The sequence below is a fragment of the Athene noctua genome, chromosome Z, assembly GCF_965140245.1.
Source record: "Athene noctua chromosome Z, bAthNoc1.hap1.1, whole genome shotgun sequence".
Lineage (NCBI taxonomy): Eukaryota > Metazoa > Chordata > Aves > Strigiformes > Strigidae > Athene > Athene noctua.
The window spans coordinates 71,556,206-71,576,292 of record NC_134077.1 but is presented as its reverse complement, the minus strand read 5'-3'; the positions used below and the strand labels follow the sequence as shown (position 1 = coordinate 71,576,292).

At 42.7% G+C, this 20,087-nt stretch overlaps 1 protein-coding gene and 1 long non-coding RNA gene across 2 annotated transcripts in view; both read left to right on the top strand.

Annotated features, from left to right (window-relative positions):
* LOC141973401 (uncharacterized) overlaps positions 1 to 3,740 on the top strand; it is a 78,900-nt gene extending 75,160 nt beyond the window's left edge. The window contains exon 3 of the long non-coding RNA XR_012635517.1: positions 3,654 to 3,740. This is a non-coding gene — a long non-coding RNA (uncharacterized LOC141973401). The remainder of the gene's footprint in view (positions 1 to 3,653) is intronic.
* Positions 3,741 to 3,747: 7 nt separating this feature from the next.
* The window catches only part of KANK1 (KN motif and ankyrin repeat domains 1), a 50,172-nt gene continuing 33,832 nt past the window's right edge, over positions 3,748 to 20,087 (top strand). The window contains exon 1 of the mRNA XM_074931928.1: positions 3,748 to 3,766. The gene's annotated coding sequence lies outside the window, so the exon portion shown is untranslated. The remainder of the gene's footprint in view (positions 3,767 to 20,087) is intronic.

The following is a 20,087-nucleotide window of genomic DNA, read 5'->3' as shown; positions in this document are numbered from 1 at the left end:
TGCAGAAACTGAGGATTATGTGTGTTTAAGGTTTCTGCTATTGAACCTCAGGGCAGAGAGAGTTTGAATATCTAATTCAAAACACTTTAAACAACTGCTTCATTGAGCAATAACATTTCATATAGCTAGTCTCTGCTTGTTTTGCATTTGCCCTAGGGTCTGTAAATCACAGTACTCACAGGCAGGCAAGGGGTGAGCATGTAAAAACACATGGGCAGAAAGTTGAAGAGTTGGGAATGGAAAATACAGGCTCATCTACTAATTTTCTTTTGTAAGATGTCTGCACTGGAGAACATGCTCTGCTGTAGAGCAGGCTAAGTTCTCTTCCTCTGTGTATTCTAGCTGGCCCTCGGCTGTTGTCCTGTGTCTTGACCACATGAGAGACTTATGTCAAAGTGCAGCTATTGGGGTGTGTGTGTTACTGGGGAATCACATGTGATACCTTTCTAAAAATGGTCCACGTATGTGTCAGCGCAATTTCAGAAATTCAGTTCCCTATGTATTGTTGCTGTTTGAAGCAATATGAATTCTCTTCCTCCACGAGTTTGCTGAGCTACATCAGGTTTTTTTCCATACTTTAACAGGTGTTTAATAGGCAGGTTGTCAGATGCAGTTACATTTCATCTAAACAAAACAAAAAAAACACAAACAACAAACAAAAAAAGGAACCAATTCTATTTAGGTAGCAAATTCTTAGACCTTATGGTCTTTTTTTTTTTTTTTTTCCCTTTTCTCCTGTCTGTTGAAAGGAATTTGCTTCCTAAATTATTGTATTAATCCTCATTTAAACTCAGAAACTTCATTGTTTTAACTAAAGTTGAGTTTGTTTCTTAATGGAGGTTCTTAAGCCTGCACAGCTTTTTGAAACCAATAGAAATGTACCCAGAAGGGAGTTTGTACCAGGTCAATTACATCTCTTTAAGCCACAACAAAACGTAGACCTGAGGCCCTGTTTTGGCTTTCAGAAGTGTCTTTTTTAATTTTATGTCAGTTCTCACCTCAGTTGCATTTGCTTCGAGCTGTTAGGAAGCTCTCCTCATGCATGCCAGTGATGGTGACTAGTGTTTTTGAAACCGATAGGATGAAGATTAACAGATTTTACTTTTAAACCCACGATGAGTTTCCAGGCGTGCTGCAGCATGGGTTTTAAGTTGTGGCTTGCTTTTGTGGTTGACCCACTCTCATTTGGGACTGCACTGCACCTAAAAGAGGTGGGTCCCCCAGAGGGTGCCCTCTCACCCATCTGCCCAGTGCATGATTTCATGTCTCCTCTTGTACAAGCATTAGTGGCAGTGCAGCGGGTGGTGTGAGCCGAGAGAGCTAAGGGAACTAGCTAAGAAACCAGCCCTGCAGCAGCACAGAGACAGCACCCTTTGGCCAGGTGGGTGCAAATCTGAGCAGCATCCCTTGAGCCTTCTTTGCTTCTAGTGGGATAGAAAGCTGCAGATTGGCAGAACATGAATTGCCTGATAAAGCAACAGCTAGATTAGACAGCGTGTGTGTTTTACTGTGCTTCATTGGTTAGGTTTACAGTGGTGCAAGACTTCAGCTATAGCAGTGTACAGTAAACATATATAGTGAAAGAAGGGAAGCATGCCTCTTGCAGTGCTAGTGAGAAGCACAGAGCTGTGCTGAACAAATTAGAAGTGGGTGAATTAATTCAGCCCTGTTTACCCTTAGGTGCACTGCTGTTAGAGTCTGATGTCCCGCTAAGTGCAGCCTGCCCTGAGACAGTGGTTGTCCTGAGAAACTTAATGTGGAGATAAATGATATCTGTAAGCATTCATTGAGACTCAGTCAATAATGCTTTTCTTGAACTTCAAGCATAACTTTACATCCTGATGGCAAATGCAGAGATGGGAGTGATGCTTTAAAATTTCTCCCTTTGAAACGACGTAGTTAATATTTTCTTAAAAGCTCACAGATTTCAAACTTCAGTACTGGCTGCAAATTCAGCCAGTTAACACGCTTTTCTGTTTTGTTTTGTTTTGTTTTTTTTTTCTCACTGTGCTTCATTGTTTCAGAAACCTGGTAATTATTGTTATGCCTGAAATCTTTTGATGGCTCTCTCTGCCTCATGTTCTGTGTTGGATGCCTGCAGTATTTTGTTGTTTGTAGCCTTTTGCTTGTACAGTCTTTATGACAGCTTCATGTCCTGCCCTCCATTGAACAAGAGACTGTAAATTTAAAAGTATATGGCAGAGCTTAGGGAGGAGGAGTGGCAGTGAAGGCCTTTCTGCATTCTTAGAAAATTGATGTCAGGATTGTACTAAAAATGAAGTGATTTGTGCTTGTGTTCCTTGAAGGGAAAAGCTAAGCTATATTAGCCTGTGTAATGAAGCTCTGTCAGCTTTAAGAGACAGCCAGCTTCTTTATCAGTACGTATACCTTTGACTCCAATTCACATGGTGCTTGCACTAATTAATTTCTGGATTTTCTTTTCTTTTGCTAATCTGATTAGCTTTGAAATACTTCCACACACGCACTGTCAAAGCCAAATCAAATATAATTGAAAAAATGTGACTGGTTTGTTGAGGAGCTGTCAGCCTAAGTCAGACTGGGGTCGGCGAAGCAGGGTGTTCTTCATACACCTAAGCTCCACCTATCTGAGTCAACAAAATTAAATGCTGTTTGGATTGCTGAAGACTTGAAGCAGAGCCAAGAGGAGGTGTCTCTGCAGCCCTGGACAAGTCAAATCTACTGCACTGAGGATGAGGGCTGTGATCAGGCTGCCCTCATGGTGGGCAGGGAAGGAGGAGCAGGAGCCTGACTGCAGAGCCAGCCAGCAGACAACTAGCCACAAAACTGCTGCTGGTTTTGCTTCTGTCTCTCAACTTAGCTTCTGGTTGGCAGCCATCCGCCCAGGGCGACAGCGCCCTTTTTCTGTACCCACAGCCTGAGCTTCAGGCGAGCACTGCTTCTCAGCCAAATCTGCCACATGTGGGTTGAAAGACAACCTCACACCCAGAAAACCCGTCACTGCTGGGACCCACAGGCTGACCATGCAGTCAGCCATGCACTGTCCCAGCCAGGGTATTCGCCAGCTCTGGTCCCTGCACCCCACAGGCTTCCACAAAGCAGCTGTTGGCTGCCAGGTTTGTCAGATGGTGAGGACGCTTTTGCTTGCTTTGCCTGCGTCTTCGGTGGGGTCCTTCTGACCTCACTTCTCCTGGGGTACATCAGAGCTTGGAAATGGCAACTGGTACAGCTCTTCTGTAGGTGCTCTTCATCTAAAAATCCTGTAACCCTGTCTATGTAAACTGTTGGGTAATCTAAAACTTTACATACGTACCAGCAAATATGAGAAAGCTGCTGTGGTACAAGGGAGGCCAGGGGCAAACTGCAAAAAAGCTGAGGGCAGGCCAGAAACAACAAGGCCAATTGCAAATTCATCTGATTACATCCTCACTGAGGACAGATCTGGAGCAGTGGACCTTCTTGGAGGTTGTCAGAGCACCACAACTGAACTTCAGATGCCAGGACGCTGTGGTTTTTGTGATAGGTAGGATGCAGGTTAAGAGGAATATAAGTTACTGCTATGGTGAAGATTGCACTGAAGATGAGACTTTAAACACTTAGAAATGCCTACTGCTTAATGTACCTAACTTCTTAAAACTGTATGTTTTTAACTGCCTCCTTCTTGTCTGTTCCAGGTTGCATGTCTGGTTGGACTTGATGCATGGCATTTGCATGAAACCTAACAGCCTAGTTCTGGATGTCTGAGCAAACATGGCCTACCCAGCAAATACTAACGGCAGTGCTACAGGTAACTAATTGGGAATGCTTTTCCTCCTTTGGGTTATTAATTTAAAAAAAACCCACCACCTTTTTCTTAAATCATGAAAGTAGCAGAAAAGGGAAGTGCAGCAGTTTAATGAAAACTCACTTCCCAGCAGATCAAGAGTGTCTGTTTACACCCCACCCCTGCCACGACACCACCGCATCACCGCTTACACCACCCCACCACCCTGATAATCTCTTAAATATTTAAAGTATAGAAAGTTGTTTGCAAAAATGTAAGGGCTGGCACTCAGCCCTTCAGCATAGAGTGCACTCTGCCTTCAAGGACCTACGCTGGCTGACACCAGACTCAGAGGCCTAGGGGTTTGCTGCAAAAAGTCATATGGTTGTTATCCTGTGTCTGTAATTAAGTTGTGAGATTAACCAGCTCTTACATATCGAATCCCCAGTCCTTCCTGGTCACCCTTACCGGTCAGGTTGATTTTTGTTTCTTGCTTCTCAGCAAAACATAAAAGCATTTCTCAAGCAACATCAAGAGGAGGTGGTCAGTTCCTTTCACTTCTTTGTTATTTTAAGAGGCCCCCCTGTATGTCTGGTTTGTTTGGGTGATACTCATTGAAATAGATCACTCGGCATGTTCAAAGGTTCCTGAGGAGGACTGACTGGTTAGGAAGGGGCAGAGATTGCAGGATGATTGGTAACAGCACAGCAGCAGCGGTCCTCCTGCGGTCATGTCAGTGTTTTCCTGTTCTAATCACTACACAAACATAGCTTTAGACCACTAAAGCTGAGTCTGCTACAGTAGGTTTATATGGAAAATTTCAAGTGCATGACAGGAGTTTGTGGGTGCTCTTTCGAGACCTAAAAGATGGGAAATGCATTTATCAATGAAGGCTGGGGTGGCTGAGAGCACTTTGAATGTCCTGGGAAGGAACATTAAGTATCTTTTTGTTGTCCATGTAAACACAAATCTCAGCTTTTTTTTTCCTCTAAGGCTCATGCACATATGTTCAAATACTACTCACTTGATCGTGATATACACATACTAAGAACTGGCTTATCTGGTGGATTTTAGCACCAACCTCCTTTGAAAGTGTATTCTGGTTTGGAAATAAATCCCAAATTACTGTGCTCACTGTAGAATTGGGCTAATTGGTACAAGGGATTAAAGCATCTTCTGTGCAGGAAATTAGAAATATGAAGTATCATTATCTGCAATTTACGAAAAGGAAAAAGGTTTTTTTAAAGGCTAGTGGAAGTTACATGAAGATACTAGAGTTACTATTATCTGTTCATGATTTAAGGTTAAATTTACCAATGTTGTTAAATCCTGAGACTGCTGAAAAATGGTATTGTTTCCCCTCCTCTGCCTTTTTATATAATTAGAAGTATACTCTCTAAAAAAGAAACTATATCCTTTTGTAATCCTTTTGAGAATGTGGACTTCAGAACTTCTGGTGTGTGACTTAACTGTAGCTGTTTACTGCTTAAGCGCCCCAATATAACTTGACTTTTTTTAGTAATACACTTCTGAGTCATGCAGAACAATTCCCTCTGCTTACAAGGAAAGAAAAATTGTTCATGAAGTGTTGCGGATTTATTTACTAATTATTTTCCCCCCTGCAGTAGAATTGTCTATTGAAAAAGTTTGTAGGCTGACATGTAAGTCTAGAAGAAGCTTGTATTGGGGGTGAGTTAATGCAAGGTAAAGTTTTAGTTTCAGGATTGTTATGCAACCAACACTTCTTGCTGGATAGAAGCTGTTTGTTCCCTTATTGGTAGAAAGATGCTAGAATGAATTGCAAGTATTTAATTCAAAACTAAATTGGACATTTTGCAGAGACTGTCGGGACTTGTTGGCTTTGCAAACCCTTGAGGCTGGCGTTCTAACATGCATGTATGCCTGTGTCTCCAAGTCCTCAGCAGTTCATAATGGACAGAGTATTGGGCTGCATATACCTGTGATATGTTATACTGCCATGCTGCCTGGGAAAGAGGATGAGCAGGAACTGATTTGGGCGTTGGAGGTATTGAAGCAAGTTTCTTAATTGCATGGAGCTCTAAGAGTGGAAAGACAAACTTCAGGGGTGGTGTTTTCTGCACCCTCTGAATCAATCAGCAACAGGAAAAAGAACTAGAAAGACTTGTTACAGACTACTAAGCTGTGTTATGTTACCTGAATATTTTGACAAGTTTGACCACATGTTCAGCTGCGTTCAAGTACGAGGTGACTAAGGAGCAGTGGTTTGCTTTGGTTAACTTGAGAATGTGAGTACTTGCACTGTTAAATGATTATGCCGATGTGCCATTTCAGTAAATTTTCTCAGTATACAAACCTATACGGACTACTGCTGCTGTAGATAAAATCTGTAGAGGAATGCTTGGATTTGGAACTTGTTTCCAGGAAAGGATTGGGCTGTTTTGCATTTGTATAGAGATTTTTTTTAAAAGGATGTTTATGGGAAGTACATTTGCTGTAAATATTTTCAGTGATTGTGTATGTGAGATAAGATACAAAGCACGTGATGACTTTATCATGAAAGCACCTATCATAAATTTTTCTGCCTCCTGCATATCTCAGTAAAGGTATGAACTTTAAATGTGGAGAATAAATAAGAGAGAGACTGATTTAGACTTCAGTACTGTTTGTCAATAGTTTTATTTGGTGGTGACTTAAATTTTTATCACTCTGTTCTACATTTTGTTGCACAGAGGTCTCATAGTGAACTATTTCTGCGAGCTGCAAGCTTATTTGTCATTTTACAGGTTTTGGAAACTGGGTACTGGTTTTGGATTATTCTCTCTCAAGGTTGTGCTATCTGCTCAGAAAATACTTGGTCTCTCTAACACTAGTGATAAATAAATTGGTGCTTGCAGACAGATTTGGTTTATTTTATCATTTAGGTACTGGGTAGTCATAACTGTTTGTGGTTTGCTAAGCTTGTCGTGGTGTCAGGTGAGCTTACTGCTCAGTCTGGTAAACTCAGGAGCGTTAAGGAGTGCAGTGGAAGTCCAGAGCGTATTCTGTTGTGTACTCGTCCAAGGAGCTGCAACAGGAGCTAGGAAATACCCTGTGTCTGTGGGTAGCTGTTGGGAGGCTGGAGTTGGTTTGGCACATGATACAAATTAATTTGTCTTTGCACAGTACAAGGAAAAAAAGAGGTGATTGTGTCTTGAAATAGTACTAGTGTCTCCATTAACTGCTGGGTGAAACTTCCAGCAATTGTTATCTTCTGTGTTTGCCAGGACTGATGCATAAATCATCTATTTAATGAGGCTCTGCAAATATTTCTGTAGTGGTAACTGTAGAAAGTTCCTCCAGTCAGCTACAAAAAGCACGGTGGACACCACCCTAAAACTTACCAGGCAGTTTGGAAATACCTCTGGTTGGATTTTCATTCCTTTCACTAATACCTGATTTGCTGAATCTTTCTTTTCAAAACACGTGTTCTGAATGGTGTGAAATTCCAATCCAATTCCATTTGTTCTGATGTAGAAAACAAGGAAGCAGCAAAACAAACACAGGAGACTGATTAAAAAAGATAATGGATTAAGACCCGTATTTGTTTCTAACCATCATCAAAACTTGTTTTATTCGACTTTCCTAAGCACCCCGTACTCTGTGTCCAGAGACCACAGAATTGCCAGAATTGCCTGTCACCTTTTTAATGGGACATAAAGTGTTTTAACAGAATAAAAGCTTTTCAAGTTTTCCTGAGTAGGATAGGCTGCAGGGGTCAGTATATCAAGGCTGATGCACAAACCCTTTCTTTGCTGTAAAGCAAATGCATGTTGTTTTCTGTACACAGAGTCTGAGATTTCCGTGATCCTTTATCTCTTTCTCCCTTTTGTCTGCACCTTGCCCTTGCTCTTGTTTAAGGATTTGTGGTTTTATGCCTTCCCATCCCACTTTTAACATGCTTCTACTTACAGGAGCATTACAACTTTCATGGATTCATTTGAACTATTACCATGCATGTTTAACTTGGCTATATGCTTTACCTCCACCTTTAGGTTCCCACACAGTTCTTAAAGCAGCGGCATTGTAGCAACTCACCATCATTTTTACTTTGGTGCACCTGTAAAGCAAGGAACTGCTGCTGTAGTAGCCAGTGTGAGAGCATCGAGTGTCTTTTCTCCATTTACTCCTTTACCTTCCAGCCTCCCAGGTCGCGGAGATGTCAGCCCCAGCAGACATGGGCATCCACCTCTGCTCTGGAGAGCTCACTAGGGGCTGCAGGACCATGGGGGGTTTGATGGCAGGTACAAACCCTGTTGGAGTTCTGGTTCCCCTGCAGCAGCCTGGTGTCGCTCGGGTTATTTTATATATGCACAGTTACTCTGCAGCACCCCCTGGACCTGTGGTTAGATCTTCTTTGTGTCTGAGCAGTTTTCTTGTCTCCTAAGCGAAATTATAACTATGCACCAGTTAGTCAGAGAATGAGGCCATTACAAGAGGCTGTTGCCTGAATTAATGCTGAGATATTAACATCAACGTGACTCAGTGACCAAATGTTTAATAGATGTGTTTTCCATCTGCTGGTATATAAATGCATAAACAACTGTTGTAAAGTATTATAAAAACCTGTGTTTACTTATTAACCCTTTTTATTGAAGTCAATAAATAAAACATACGTTTGCTTAGAGCAAATGTTTTTATCATATACATCCTCTACATTGATTTCTAACACTTTTACCAGACATTTGGATGCTTTCTTTTCGGTTACTGGATTATTTGAGATAGAGTCTCTCCTATGATTTGATTTTCCTGATGTGTAAATCATAGGCAATATGCATGGAGTTTTGCATGATTTCCAGCCTAATGATCTGAAGTAGTCTAAGAAGAAAGTGCAATGTACCAGAATATTATCACTAATTCTAGCAGAATATCCATGAGTTTTCATTACAGACCCTTGGCCGATAAATAGGAACTTACAGACATGAAGTTAGCAACTGGAAGTGTTTGACTGCTAGGTGGTAGTCAGTCCAATAATTGAGCCTTTTACTCCTGTGTGTTGCGGGTGCCTACCGTAAGCGCGCAGCTGACAGCTGCTCTTCGCTGCTTTCCTGGAGGGTAGGTGTCACCAAGGTATCATTGCCGGTGCTACTGACACACTGAGCTCTGAGTTTAGCAGCTTAAATGCATTGAGTTTGCCTAGCTTAGCAGATGTAAATGACCAGGGTTCAGGTGAGTTTGTGTTTTTATCAACTGAACTGTGCAAGCAAGGGTAAATTGGTTGAGTCAGGGCTGTGTGATGAGATGCTATGTAAGCCTGGGCTTCCTCCCCTACCATGCTCCCTGCTCTAAGCTTGAATCCAACAACCATCAGAGTTAATGAGAATGCGTGTATGCCGAAGGCGTGCTTTGGCAGCTGGTGGGAGACTCTTGCCATTGGAAGAGTCTGCTGAATTGCCATGTAGTCTTGTGCTTTCTGGATGGACAGACACCATGCAGGGCCGTCACTGGGATTCTGCTCCTGCCTCACCCTCGAGTGATCTAGTGAGTCACTGGTGATGCACATTATTTAAAAACAAGCTAGGGTGGGACCCAGAAATCTGTGGGATGAAGAGTGAGTGAGCCTCCAGTGATTTCACATCAGCTCTATCCATAAGGTGTGTTGATACACCTATCAGTGTGCTGTAGTACACTCTCTGATGCCAGATCTGCCTTAAGAACAGGTGTCTGGAGATGAAGCACACCATCTCACAGACAGTGCCAACTTTCTACTTGAACTAATACTTGTTTCTGCTGCAATTGCTCGTTTATACCTGTAATTCAGGGGTGCATTTGCTGCTGCAACAGAAAGCTTGACAACACATTGATTTGCATTTGCCAAACCTAGAGGCCTCTATCAGACTGCAGAGGATCAGGGATCATGCCTCATCCTTTAGACAGGGCTTGTTGCCTGAAGAATGCCTGCCCTTCAGGCCTGATTTTGGTATCTGCTGGAAAGAGAAGGTACAGGAAGAAATCAGAAAGGATACAGTAAATACAGTGTCATTAGGAGCTGAGGACACAGCAGTCTGGCCCAGATAGCCCAGTCCGTAGAAATGGAAATTGGATGTGGTGGGAAGCAGATGGCCCAAGACACAAAGCCATATAAGCTGCAGATGCTCTGCAAAAGTACAAAGCACCATTGTCGGTCCTGCTCAGATGAGGGAGACAAGTGACTCAGACCATGAGAAACTGAACAGATTTAATTGGTGTGTCTTTTGTTCAGAGATTACTGCAGTTGTGTCTTGTTCTGGATTGTCTTCTGCAGCTGCCCAGAAGCTTCTTATGTCTCACCTAGACAGAGGACTCTGTTCATTCCCCTCTGATGCAGGCTTGCTCATGGAGCAATGCACACTTTCCTTCTCTGAGCTGTGGAGATGGACTTGCATGGGGAGCACCTAGGCCTTCTCATGTGGCTTGCTGCTGCTCCCTGTGGAAATACATGCCCTCTACACCCTTGGAGGCAGCCAAGGGTGCTGCTCTTGTATTTTAAAGCCTAAAACGTTCTAGGGACTAAATAGGCATGCCTTGCTGTTTGTGGTACCCTGCAACCTCACTGAACTGGTGGCAATTAACAATGATGAAAGCCCTAAGGCCTTGTGATGGAAGTCACTGCTTTGCACTAAGCTGGTGGTGGTCAGGTGAGAGGTGCCTGTGTGGAGGAGCAGTCTGTGGGGCTGGGTGAGGGGCAACACGTCACAGGAAAACCACCAAGAATAAACTTTTTCCAGACTTGAAAAATTACTCTCTCTGCATCTTCATCCTTACCCCCACTCTCAAGATACCCAACTCAGTAAATTTTCCTCTGGCTACTTAACTCAAAAGAGTGTGTTTTACCCCCAAACTATTCTACAGTATTCGTCCCTCCCTTCCCAGATTCTTTTGCAGAAAGCAGTTTATTAGTAATTGGCATGAATGTCCTCCCTGTGGGAAGAGAGGAAATTTTGTTGCCTTTAAAAGGATACAGTCCCTCAGAGAAATGACTTGGATGGAAATAGCCTGGCTGCAGCTGGTTGTCTTCGGTTCATGAACGCGGGTGCCTGCATTTAAACATGTTCCTTGCAGAAGGCTTACTGCTGGTGCAGAAGTTCTTGGCAAGCTTCTTGTAATGGCCACCTCTCTCCTCCCCCCCTTTCATGCTATTTGTAAGGCTTTGGATTAGAGATGACAGAAGGGCAGCTCTTCCCGTATCATGTTTTCACAGCAGTTCTAGGGGCTGAGGGAGCGCTTGGGCTGCCCACGTTGGCATTATAGCTGTATCTCCATTTCCTTCCTCTAGAAACATGACTCCCCTTGGTGGCAGAGTAGATTCCTGCCAGGATGTCCCTGTGTGACCAGCTCTGAGCTTCAGGATAGGAGTGTGCTTGTGGCTATCCTTCCCTTTCTTTCTCCTCCTCTGATTTCATCTGGAAATCACACTTACCATATTGGCTAAAAGTGATGGTTGACCTCCTCTGTGGGATGCACATTGCAGCTTGCAGGGTTTGGGTTAGCAGATGAACTAGGTCCAAAGAGGGCTCTTCCCCTCCCCCGTCCCACTAATTCTTTAAAACTCTTCATAGGATATACTTGGTCTGCATTAGGTAGTCTCCTGAGACTTTCCTTCACCTGACTCTTCACACAGACATTGTCAAAACTAAGTGCTCAGACATTCAGCAAGGTAGGTGAGCACGAGATCCCATCATACACTTTCATGCTTTCGGTCCATCCTTCCCCACTTGCAAAGCCTTCTTCCCTGTATAAGTAAGTAATGTGACCCTTAGGCTCTCTCACAACCCATCCCTTTTGCTTGCTCAATTTCTCCTCCCTAGTTATCTCACACTGTAATGAGTGTTTTATGTAACTGTTTTGTCTCTTTTTATTAATATATTCCTGTATGTTTTCTCTTCATAACAGTATGTTGCTTTCCTTCAACATACAGGACCTGTCTGTGATACTTCATTGCCCTTTAGGATTTGTTTGAAAGTAGGAGAGGGAGGGATGGTGGGAGGGGGTGGAAACTGTTTTTAATAGCTGGGTTTGAAGGTTTTGGTCAGGGTGAGGATCAAATTAACTGATAATTGGGAACAGATTGTTCTCCCTATGTAAACCAGACATCACTGGTCTGGAGTGTAGTCTCTTATTGCTGAGGGGCATGTTTGTTGATGTACTCCTAGCCCTTTCCGTACCCCCTCTTCACACAAACAGCCCCTCTGCCTGGAGCACTGTCATATGGGTTGCGGAAGATCTAATAATAAAAAGAAAACACTTGTGCAATTTAGCTACTGTTACTGGAATTTCAGGTCTAATCCTAGCAAATAGGTCAAGTTTTAACACTTCATGTGCACTGCTTGGTAAAGTGTGCAGCTTTTTTTAAAAAAAAAAAAAAAAGTATAGTGCAAGAAAATACAGTAAAATACATGGTTGTGGTTGAAAAAGTGGACTGACATTTGCATGATAGAAGCTCAAAGACAAGATCAGAGCAATCAAGTTTTAAGGGATTATGAGGATCAACAGTGTTCTTTCACTTCAAGTCATCCATGGCTAAGCCCTCTCTTCCTCTCCCCTCCCTCTAGGAGAAATTGTGATTCTTAAATTTTCAATATGTTTTTTTCCATATCTTAAGTTCAAAGATTAGAAAAAAAGGTGTGGTTTAGAATCATTCTTTTCTGCTCCTGTCCTCCTCTTTTTCTACATGGAGACAGATGGCTGTTACATAGCTTTTACGTCTGCCCTCACTTGAATGGGCTTACAAGGCTGAGCATCCACTGCACTGCCCTTTAGACTTTCACCATTCTCCACTGCCATCGTTAGATACAGCTCTGTTCCTTGCTCTCAGACAGCATTTCTGCCAGGATGCTTGTCCTTTCCTTTTGTTCCGTGATACTCTTCTCAGCCCCTTTCTCCAGTGCTTGCTCTCGCTACAGCTCTCCCTGAGGACACACAGAAACTTCTCCCCAGGTGCAGTCCCTGGGGAGCACAGCCTGTGCCTCCCGCGTAATATCCAGCTCTCCTCTGCCCACCATTCTGCCTTTAATGCTCAGAGGCTTCCTTGCAACCTGTTTTCAGTGCTGTGGAAAACGTACTAGTGACAATTCTGGGAAAATTACTTCCTTCTCCCTTTGCAAAGAAAAGTTGTAAGGCTGCAACTCTACAAGCACATGCATGGCTTCAGCCAGACCATCTCCAGCCCGTACCCCTGTAGGACAAGACACCAGGTACAGCCAAGACCACAGCAGCAGGAGAGACATCTCTGTGTGAAACACAGTGCAGCATCTCCTGCTGCACTCCAGCTTCCCTGTCCTTCTGTGATCCTGCTGCTGCATGATCTACTGCACACACCATTTATCAGTTATAGGGCACGTTAATAATGGACAAGCGGAGTCTTGCCCCTGGATCCTACTAGTTAATGTGTGGCACTTGGTTTTTTCCCCAGATTGTGTGGCACTTTTCCTTGCCTCAGCCTTTTGCATAATCAGTATGTTAATATGGGTATTTCTGGATTAGTCATTCTTACTACAATGTGGTACATTGTTACTACCATGGTGTTTGATTGCAGAGTCTTGATCCAAGCGGGAAAGAGATGCCTAAAACCATAGCCTGTACAGTCTGCCTGGCAAAGCCGTGAGCTCCCTTGCCTCTGCTTAGCTGGGGAAGTGGGGGGTGATGACTGAATGACACGGGGTGGCTTCTACGCTATCAGGATTAGCCATCTGACCCCAAATGATTCTGCTTTTTTTAAATGCAGCAGGAGACAGTCACTAGGCTGTCACTTCGACTTGAGTTCCCAGCACGCAGAAGTTCCCTTTGCAGCCTTGTCTGGGGCATAAGATGCCCATAGATGTATTTCCAGATTAGAGAATGCATATCTTTCTTTTACAGCCATGGATTTTTCCTTTCCCTTGTGTTCAGATTCAGTGTCATTCACTTTTCGTCTCTGCAAAATGGGAGAGCAAAGCTAACCCGTAAAGCCCTGCTGGGAGCTGCAAGCCAAGTTGCTAGCTCACTCAGTTCAAACACCCAAATAGAAACAAGCAAGTACACCTGACCATCCATATAAAAAAGAGAAGAAAAAAATATTTCACCAAATTTGAATGCTTGAATGGTCTACTTGCTCCCACAACAAGACTTCTTACCGTAAGTTTTTCTAAGCAGTCATATTGGGAGAATAGTAGAAATCGTTACTTGCCTCATGACAGACAGTGTACCAAGTAGTACCAAGTAGTTGAAGTTCATTCTGCATGAAGCTAAGCCAGGTGTACAGTTAACGATGACATGGGGTGCATTTTTCAGTTGCATCCTCTTTGGGTAGATGCTAATGGTAGTGTGCAAAATGTCTCTCGTAGAGGTTTTGAGTGTTACATAGTCATTGCATCAGATTTATCAGGCACTTGACTAGTAGATCTTCTTACAGTACTAACACATCAGCTGCAGTCTGACATTTTGAACATGGTTACTGAATACCTCCCAGCTACCCTGAAAATCCACATTTGACACTGTGACTTAAAACCCACCCTGGACCACCCCTGGCTCAGGAAGTCTCTGTGTGCAGGTTTCTAGAGGCCAAAAGGAGGAATGTTGCTGTATGCTTGCTGCTTTCTTACGTCCTTCTAGAGGCATCTGCTAGGGAGGAGAAGGTGGGTAGGCCAGATCAGTCTCAGGACTGACCCAATGGCTAGCATCATTCTAAGGAAACTGGCTGCCAAATTCTGAAAGCCTATAAAGAAAAAAACCCAGACCCAAAAAAACCCAGCAATCGCAGAGACCCTCTCTCCCAAAACAAAATCCACCAGAATAAAACCAAGAAGAACCCCATATCCAACCTTCACCAAAATGCAGCAGCATGTTTTTGAGGGTAGGTACATAAACGCAACAGTGGCTGGTCAGGCCAAGCGCTGTGCTACCCTGGACCAGATCTTTGTAGTCTGGCAGATTTATTTCATTCTTTCCAAGCAGAGCCACTCCAGTGCTGAGGAAATGGTCTGTTGGAGGCATGTGTTTTAAAGAAAGAGCGGTGTTTCATCCATCGCCTTTAACAGATCCATTGTGCCCTCTCTGCTTTTTGTTTTCAAAAAGGTTGTGAAATAACCTGCTGTTTAGATAAGAATTTACCAGCTGGATGGCTGCCCATACACCAGATCTTACATTTGCTCTGCTGCAGACCAAGTCAGGTTTTTTGGGCACTGGGGAGCTGTGCTCTGACCTCAGTTTTGCTTCTACTGTAAACAGTAGCTGAATGAGTTTATGTGGCACCATAAGTCTCAACTTTGACTCATATTTGGTCTTACATTTGACTTGCTGGACAAGAGGTCTTTTTCAGCCTGATGAGTTGACCTGACTTTGAGGAGAGTCTGCTGAAGGTGCGTGACTTGATGCAGGGCTCATTCAGATGTCAAGTCCTTGAAACCACAGAGTAATGATAAACAGATGGAGCATGTGGAGACAGCTGCTAAAATTTGTTCTTTTCTAAACAGGATATCATGCTCTCTTTTTTTAGAAAAATGAAGTTATATAATGTTAGAGATTTATTTTTTTATCTCAACAGAATCCTAACTCTTGAGAAGAATGTTTTGGCCATACCTTATATTCTCATACCTTATCCCAGATGTTACAGGTTTTTTCACAGCATTTTCATGTTCTCCCCTGTCTGGTGTGAAGGAGCTGCTGATGGAGCTAGAGATGTCCACCAGTAAGACCCAGTGTTGCTGTATAGCACTTGTCCTCACCTGGCTGGTCACTTGCTCTGCAGGTTGAAAAATGGGGATTGAAGGGCAGCGAGCGCAAAATGATGTCTGCAGGCTTGGGGCAGTGTTTCAGGGGCTGAATTTTTGCATTTGTTTCACTGAACAGACAGCATGAGTCAGGTTTCAGCTGCCCTTGAGTTTTTCTGCCTTCTAGGAGAAACTTCAAACCATGGTTAGAAGCTGTTGCCAAAGCATTTTTTATGAAGAGCTGCTTTTCTTTATGGATGAGGTGATTAGAGCAGAGACCAAATCAAACCAAGTTCACTTAAAACTCAGTACCTTCATGGATGTAACAAGTTGACTAAATCTAGAGACTTTCTTTGGACTTTTTGGGGGAGCTTATGTTTTATAGCATATGCATCAATGACTTCTAATTCAAGGAAAAAATGGAAAATTACCTAGAGGGCAGGACCTAGTTTATAGTCCAAAAGCTGATGCCTGTATTAAATATTACTTTGCTTCATATTAAATACCACTGAAGCCACTAGACATGTTCAGGAAACACTTTTTTGGGAAGTCTGTGCCATTTTAGCTGAAAACGCTGTGGAGGACCTCTCTCCTGTCATTTCAGCACAAGATCCCGCTTCTGTTTGAAGCACAACTTTTCCAATCTGCAGTTATCTTGGAAATTATTTTAACAATTCATGTTTCTTTTTTATTTTCTTTGTTCTTGGGAATCTGGATGAAATGCACAGTAATAAAATTCTTTTCCTTTAGTCCTGTGAAGTCTTAAGACCATACTGTTGTTAAATTAGTCTGTCCCATTGCCTTGTTTACTTTTGGAGTCCTTGTTTGGCTGTAGCACAGCAACTGTCATTGTAAGCAGAGGTGAAGAGAGATGGAGCTTAGGCCTTTGAGGGACTCTTTATGATGCTGAGAAGTGAAATTTTTTTGCGTCTGGAATCCCAGTTATCTTTACTTGAGTTAGTACTTGGTGTTATGTGGAAACAAGAGAATTGAATATGAAAAAATCAAATACATTTGTGCATAATTTTGAAAGTGCTTGTACTAGCATGAAGGACACTGTGTATATTTGGGCCATGTTTCAGAAAAAAAAACAACAAAAAAAAACAACCTGTGCCTGTAAATTTATACTAAAATGTTTTATTTTTATCCCTCAAATTATAAACTACATTTGAGAAGCGTAAACAAAATGAGATTGAATGTAACACGGGCAGAATGGCAAGCAGTGGTGGTTACAACGGAGGTAATTGTTCTGCCCAGATTTATATCAATGAACCTTTCTGTGCTTTCAGTCCGCACGTGGGAGTGAGAAATGAGAGGGGTGGGTGTGAACAGCTTGGGGAGAAAGGGAGAGCGGGTGGAAGAGAAGTGACCTGAACTTTTAATTCCCTCTTGGGGGAATTTCCCTCTTGGGAATTAAATCCGTCTTTGTCAGAGGAAAAAAAATTATCTTTATAGTGTGTCATTTAGTACGGTTTCTTTTGTCCTGCTGTCCATTTGATGTATTTTAACCCTTGGGGAGCTGGAGGTGTTACACAGCATGGGAAGTGCCATGAAGGAAGCCACTGGCACTGTGCTGGGCTGAGAATGTCTCAGGAAATTCCAAATGAGTATAAATAAATGCTCTGTAGCAACCTCTGGGCTCTCTGCCTGCTGAATACGCACTCACTTTAAGGCAAAGGAAAGTGTGCTTCAGACTTAATTTCCTGAAAAACTAAACGTGGCAGTGTCCAAGGGTTTGCTTCTGGGTGGATTGGTGAGTGAGACCCTCGAACGGGGTGGGGGGAGAGGTGAGAGGCGAGTGGCTGGCTCTGCGAGCGCTTCGAGACAAGAGGGATGGGGCATACCCAGGGTTAGCACAGCTGAAACCAGCCCTCACTGTTCTTACAGAATATTAAGTTGGGATATTTATTTTCAATTTTTTTTAACAGTGCCTGGTTAGCTGGGTTGTCTCACAAGAGCTGCCATCTGAAGGGAACTTGCACTTGAAGTTTCACCCACCTCTGGTAGTCTCTTTGTTTTTGTTGTTACATACAGAGTAGTGTGTTTCTTTCAACAAATGCAGGTTTTTTAGTGGGAGATCGCTGTTGTGAATACTCAAGTGAATGGAGCACTGCACCTATTTACTCTAAGGCATTGCTTCAACAGTAGAAAGGTAGCTGTTACCCTTAAAGTTGCTAATTTTGAATATTGTTCATAGACGCAATTATAAGCCACTGGTTTTAGCTATTTAGAATGTGCATAAAGATTAATTCTAATAATGACCTTTTTCATCTTTTCTCTGATGGTCGCTTTTTTAACTTTTTGGAGAATACCAGTTCATTGGTCTGAACTATTTTAAGTGCAGAGAAAAAGCTTTCAGTGTTTTTGGAAAATGCAAATTGCTTATGCTCTTGAAATTTGGAAGGCAATACACGTTTTATCTCACAGAAGGAATCAGTACTAGACTAATATAAAAAAGGGTGGGAGGGAACAATTCCCGGTATTTGAAATATCATACTGATTATGCAGCATAAACCATATTCCTTATGGAGGTAAGCATGTGACAAAATAATGTCCTTCCAGGACTCATAAATACAAATATTTGTAGAACCATTCTTGCAGAAGACAATTCTTCCATTTTTTTCCCACCCTGTGCACAGCTGTAAGACCAAACTGAATCTGTAAATCAGTTTTAATATTTCATGGCAGGTTTATACCCCAGGAGTCCAGGTTCTTTCCTGATGGTTACTCCTGTTACAATAGCCCTAGGTATCTGTTCTCCACTTCTCACCTCTTCAGAGATTTATAGGCACAGAAGGATAATGACATTATAAATCTAAATATTTTGAGTTTGTGGTTGAGTTGTTCTTGGCTAGAAAGCAAACACAGCCTTCTTTGCTTGGACTTCAGCAGGTAACACTGATGCACAGTTGTGTTGAAAGAAGTTTTCAGGCAAACACCTGGCTTGCATCCATAACTCCTTCGGCCCCCATGGGGAGTGGGAAGATGATTTGCATGAGTGAGGAAGGAAGAGAAATACTTGGGGGTTTGCTCCTCTTCTGCTTTGCCAGCTCTCTGTCTGGGTCTTGTGAAGCCCATCCTATGTGGATGCAAACCTTGGTCTTTGTCATTATTTTTTTCTTAGTCATTTTTCTTGTGACAAGTGGTATAAAACAACAGGGGATGATGTACTGTTGGAAGAGCGAGGCAGGTATGCTACATTTTCAAGGGTTGGCAAGGACAGTAGGAGAGCTTTGGGGTTTCTTGGGTGCAGCAGAGGACAGAAAGGTGCCTTAGCAACACTGGGACTCAGCTTCATGTTCATCAGCATCAGTGGCTGAAACAGCCCAGATCTGTTAGGATGTATTTTTGGAAAGGAGGGCTATGGTGGTCTGAAACTGAGCTGCTCTCCTACTGTGTTGGGTAGATCACATCATATGGCTTTCTCCCAGGCTGCAAGGAGCTTGTGTTTGGTATCTACTGTTTGCCATAATTTAGATTATTTTGCCAGGCCTGAGTTAGTCTGATTTGGAAAGTATCTTTAAATTGAATGCTCTTCATTTGTCACAAATATGCCTGGATCCAGTAAGTGTGCATGCAGTAGATAGTGAATGAAAAAAATGCTTCAGGGAATGACAAAGGGCAGTTCTCAAGCAGATGAATACTCCAAGATGAAAAAAATGCACATGGAATCAGGTGCTTGGAAAGAATAAATTCACACTGGTTTGGACTTGCCTTTTTGGCATCTGGTTTTCAACGTAAGTAAACAGGGCTGAGATGCCCCCTATTTCAGGCTCAGAAGTAAAGGATGACTGGTGACATCTTGTCATTCTTCCCAGTGGTACCTGAGAGAGCAGGAGGCTTACTTTACTACAAGGAAACGCTCAAAGCCACAGTGCACCCACAGGCTGACTCGTGACAGGAATTTGCCGAAGTGGCCACTGTTTTTAAAGTACTTTCTACCCAGAGGTGGTAGCAATGTTGACAACAGCAGCAGGTCGTCCCCCGTGGATTCTGCTGTGCCCTTCCTTGCTGCTGGTGGGGCAGTTAGTCATAAGCTTATTCTGCTATATCCCTTCCCACCCATGCCCTGCTTCCTGCCAGCCCTCATTTGAGTTCCCCTGGGACCTGTGAGTCAGAAACTGGGATGGAGGCAAAACAGGCTAGCCTCTCAGTTTTGAGTTTCTGTGGTTAGCAGCCTTGAGGTGGTGCATATACAAGATGTCCCACCACAGAACCGCCAGATCTAGAGCTATTTCCAGAAGGTGAGAGTAGCGGAAAAGGAGATTTATTATCAGCCTCAAATAAGGGAATTGTCAAGAATACAAAGCAGATTTTGTGTATTTTGATAAGGTGGCATACTGCAGTTGCTCTCAGGACAGTTGATTGTGCTTTTTTATTTTCCCCCAGGAATCGATTCCTCATAAACAAGATTAATACTTTATTCAAGGTTAATTAATTTGCACAACTTTATTGTCTGTATTTTATATGTTAAACGAGCTTCTGTTTGAGCTGCAAGTTTTCAGTTCAGAGATTCTAGGAGTAAAAGTTTTAGACATTAAAAAGACTATAGAGAGAATTAGGAGGTGTGTTTTATACATATATATATATTAGGAGGTGGTTTTTACTTTCAGCTCACAAAAAAATTTTTTAGTTATGGTTATATGATGTTCAGATATAAA